Source organism: Carettochelys insculpta, chromosome 9 (assembly GCF_033958435.1).
Source record: "Carettochelys insculpta isolate YL-2023 chromosome 9, ASM3395843v1, whole genome shotgun sequence".
Lineage (NCBI taxonomy): Eukaryota > Metazoa > Chordata > Testudines > Carettochelyidae > Carettochelys > Carettochelys insculpta.
In genome coordinates this window covers 21479631-21484807 of record NC_134145.1, presented here as the reverse complement: position 1 = coordinate 21484807, position 5177 = coordinate 21479631, and positions in this window count along the sequence as shown.

Genomic DNA, 5177 nt, shown 5'->3' with positions numbered 1-5177 from the left:
AAGTTCAGTGAAATAACTGGTGTGTTGTTTTTTTTTAATTGACACCTTTTGCTGTCAAAGTTTTGATACATGCAATGAAGTAGCCTTGGTCTAAGCACAGAATCTGTCCCTTTTTTGTGAGACAGATTCTGTAATCCTTATGCGCGCCAAGTAGTATATCGTTCATGCTTGCTGAGATCAATGTCACCACATGCAGAAAGAGTGCATTTGTATAGGGTGAAGCATTCAAGCAAGTTTCAGCTGACTGAGCACATGCAGGTACTCAGGAGACAAATGGAGTAGTCAGGGGCTCAATTTGTTCTACAAAAACTATGGTAAAGCATTGCTTAAAAATTAGCAAACTCCAAGAAATATTACAGGTCACATATTGACTGGAGAGATGAACAATTTTGAATGGCTTGGATCCTGCACAGGTCCAGCTGAAAATTTCTAGCCAACTTCATATAATACATCTGTTAACCTTCACTATGGATGTGATTATTTATATAATTGCAGGTTTAGTGCCAAATCTTTATGTAGAAACTCTACATGAAGTAAATGGGAGTTTTGGAGGAGCAAGGAATACTGGCCTTAAAGTGGCAGCATTTTGATGCAGGCTAACCCACATTATTATACACACATACTATACATACTTGAGTGTCTAAGAACTCCAAGAGCTAGGACTACCAAATTCGGTATGCAGCTTCCTCCTATAACTTAAAGCAAGGTAAGGGTTTGATTGTGCCAGAAAAATGGGATGTGCCTGGAATGGGATTGCTTCTCATAAACAGAAAAGAACATCACCAGGCCCATGAAAGAGGTTGGCTTGGGGGGTGAAACCACTGACCCCATCCAGGGCTGCTGCAGGGCCAAGCCTCCCACCCCTTCAGGCATTCCTTAAGGAGGGCTGAAGCACCTCCCTACAGATTCGTACAGGGACATTGCTGGGTGATCCCCTTTATCAGGGAGCAAGAAGAAAGTAAACAGTTTGCTGCATTATTCATTCTAGCTGGGGATCCCAGGGGGCAGACTAACCTGAACTGGCCCCAGCTAGGGGAGATGCACCTCTCCCTTGGTGGTGCCTGCTGAAGCTACAATGGCCATGGAGAGGCACTTCTCACCTGGCCCCAAAATGCTGCAGTGAAAGGACTGGGGTAGTCCTGCATATCAATCTTCTCATGCCTGCCCTACCCCAGAGCACTGATTTAAAGGAAGCATATACTTTTTTTTTTTTTTTTTAAATTGAGTTAAGGACTCAAGCAACAGTGGGCAAATCTTCTAGCAGCTTGTATAGATACTGTGACAGTTCAAGTATCTCATCTATGATAATCTGAGTTCCCTTTTGCTTTGTGATTAGCATTTGTGACTGTACCCTTCTGTGTGCATTAGAATTAAATTTTGTAACAGCAACTGGCCTATGGGTATGATTTATATGACACCCTGTAGAGGAGCACACTTATGGAAATGCAGCTGTGCTGCTATAGCATAGTGGCTTCCTAAGAACAGCCATGTGGGATCAGATCAAGGGTCCATCTAAGCCAGTATCCTGTCTTTCAGTAGTGGCCCATGCCAGCTGCCCCAGAGGAATAAAGAGAACAGTGAAACCTCACAGCAGCCTGGGGCTGTATTCAGGAGCTTGTATCAGAGGGGTATCCAAGTTAGTCTGTATCTTCAAAAACAATAAGTCCTGTGGCACCTTATACACTAACAGATGTTTTGGAGCATAAGCTTTCATGGGCAAAAACCCACTTTGTCAGATGCATGTGTGGGTATTCCAGAGGAGGATCTAAATTCATAGGCTCATGAAAAGGAGGGAGTCCCAGGCAAGAGGAGGGCCAGAGTTGACGAGGTTTGTTCAGTCACAGAGGATGTGGCCCATTATCAGCGGCTAATGTGGAGGTGTGAACATCAAGGGAGGAGAAACTGCTTTTGTAGTTGGCCAGCCACTGGAGTCTCTGTTAAATCCTTGGTTCATACTGTCAAATTTGCAAATAAAATTGAAGCTCTGCAGTTTCTCTTTGGAGTCTGTTTTTGAAACGCCCCTCCCCCCCCACCCCCAAACCTCAGATGGCTACTTTTAAATCTGTTAGTGTGCGCAGGGAGATTGAGGTGTTCTCCTACAGGTTTTTGTATATTACCATTCTGGAGATATGATTGTGTCCATTTATTCTTTTATGTAGACACTGTCCAGTTTGGCCAATGTATATTCAGGAGGTTGTTGTTTTCTCTACATCTGCAACTTTCTGATGCTAAGAATGAAGTGAGAGTTTAAATTTCCTTTTCAGAGGCTGTTTCCATGCTTTAACTGGCACCTGGTGCCAAATTTGTTAGTCCATGATCTGTGCCAGGGCAAACTGGTGGTAGGGATAATGTACAGGGGCTTGAAGAGCCCAGACACATTGGTTCTAAAGTCTAGAAGGCTGTCACTGCAGAAGAAGGGTATAGAGTCTTCATCTTGGTGTGTACTGGAGAGACCCAGAGAGTTGCAACTATGCTCAGCCTCTCTGGCTACATCTATACTTACCTGAAAATTGACCAGGTCAGGGTTGATCTTCTGGGGTTTGATTTCACATGCCTAGTGGGGACACACAAAATTGAACAATCAGGGCTCAACAATTGACCCCTGTACCCTTCATTATCATGAGAAATAAGGGAGGTCAACGGGAGACTTTCTCCCATTGACTTCCCTCAGTGAGGAAGGTCAGATAAGTCAACCATAGATAAGTAGATGCCAGCTACACAATTGTCATAGCTGGAAGCATGTGGAAGCCAAAGATTGGGACCCGTTACAACAAAACAGTGGTGATCTACAATGGATAATCAGTCAGGATTGGAACAACGGCTGTTTATAAATTTATGTAGCATGTCCTACCCCACCCCTCCACTCTCTGATTTGCTCACCTTGATTATCTTTTTCTGATTTGTCCTCCTTGCTTACTGTTTTTGGTTCTCTGTGCCTTAAATATTGAGTCTGTTCTGGTCTGGCTATGGTCTGAAGAAGTGGGTCTGTCCCACGAAAGCTCACCTAATAAACTATTTTGCTAGTCTTTAAAGTGCTACTTGACTGCTTTTTGTTTTGGTAGCATATCCTCTGTATGTGTGGTAATTTACAGAAATAGTCTTAAATCCTTTCATTTTACAAGTGGAAATTACTTTACAATACCGCAGTATTGTATGCATTATAGTTATGTATCTTTCCATTTAAAAAATTGATAAATGAAAAACACATAGAACTTGTTTTCACTACACAGTGGATCAATGCTGCAGCAATCAATCCACCAGCCATTTATTTGTCACATCTGCATAGGCACGATAAATCAATCTCCAAGGGCTCTCTTCCGTGGACTCCAGTACTCTACCAGGAGGAGAACAGTAGCTAGAGTCAACAGGAGAACAGCCCCTGTCAACCTTACTGCATAGAAGACACCCTGTGAAGTAAGTCGACTTCAACTACAGAAGTCATGTAGGTAGATCAGCATGGGGAGTTTAGTGTAGATAAGGCCATAGTTAATATGAATGACTAACCTATAGTGTGCATGCGTCTCTGTGTGTGTGTGTGTGTGTGTGTGAAGATGTGCTAATTTATCATTCATATTTTTTATTCTAGTGTGTGTATTCTTTTAAACCATCATCATCATCATTGGGTGTTCATTTACTAGCATCAGTTTAAGAAAAGGAGAACTATATCAGAATAAATTTTAAGCTTATTTAGTTTTTATTGACTGAGTCTAGATATGGTTCAATAATATGAATGGTGCTTTTCTAGCAGACAGAAAATATTATCTAATAGTTTTTACTACACTCCTAATGGAGTTATTTTTGTTTGATTAGTATCTATGTTACTCCACTTGTTAGGATTCTGTGGTATATTAAATACAGGAACATTTGCATTATCAGTAAGAAGACAATTATTCTCACTAGTCAAAAAAGCCAGACTGAGTAGTAATAGATTTAAAGGGTAATGGAGTCACATAGAGGGACTTACTAGAGATGCAGTCCTTCTACTCTTACTCACTTGAGAAATCTTTGGGGGGCAGAAGGGAACTATTCAGGTGAGTAAAGGCTGCAGGATCAGCATGTAAATAAATCCCTAGTGGTTCCTTCCCAACCAAATGATTTTATGGAGGATGCATACTAAACGGTAAGCAAAGTGCACAAAACTGTAGGCTCTCTGCTGCAGAGCAGACTTTCAACACTTAAAATGAGCTCACAACAATCAAGGTTTGCCTTTGTAGTGGTGCTCTGGGGCAATTAGTGTAATTCCATAACAGTGAAAATGGTCCTATGACAGACCAAAGAATTTACCCTCTGAACATCTTTTGTTGCCTCTCGTGCACGGAACGCAAAAAAGAGTGAAGCTGGAGGTGAAAGCCTCCATTTCTGAAGTTGATAACACTTCAGATAAACACTTTATATTTCTAGCACATTTTAAGTATCACGTACTTGCATCAGCAGTCAAGCAGTCCCTGGGACATAAGGCCCTGTCTGAGTTGCACAACAAAGAAAAGATATACACAATATTTTCACTGCTCCGGAGATCTCACTTAGCATAGTTCTTCCCCAGCCACTGGTGCAATAAAATTCTTACATGCTGTCTACCTGAAACAGCTGCAGACAGCATTATCCACATGCCCACCAGTGCCAAGCTTAGATGTTCAGAGAGAGAGCACAAGAATCATGCCTGGCAGGGGAGATGGCACCTATTTCTTTTCATCCCACCCTCAGAGAAACTCCTGCCCTCCAAAACAGCCCCAGTGAGGGTCTGTTTTGCACACTACAGGTTTCACCTGCCTGGCCCGGTATTTTCAGGACATGACAGATCCTGAACAAGAGAACTTGCCGAACCAGGCGAGGTCCAGGGATTCTGCCTGCAGGCAGCCCAGCTCCCAAGGCTGCTCTGGCCCCAACCTCCCACACTGGGACTCCAGCCCCTGTCCAGGCTCTCCCTGGATTCCCTGAGGCTCCAGTCCCAGCCCTAAGCTGCTGCAGGGCTGCCATGGGGCTCCTGCCTGCCTTCATGCTGCCTCAGGGCAGCCAGCAGCTTCCAGTTCTGTCTACTGGCCTGGCAGGGCAGGCAGGGAGCTCTGGCTCCCAGACCCCACTGCCCTGGGCTCTGCCTCCACTCACCCCAGATCTGCCATTGGGCAGGTGGCAGCTACAACTCTGGGCCCCATACTGCCAGGGGGCAGATGGCAGCT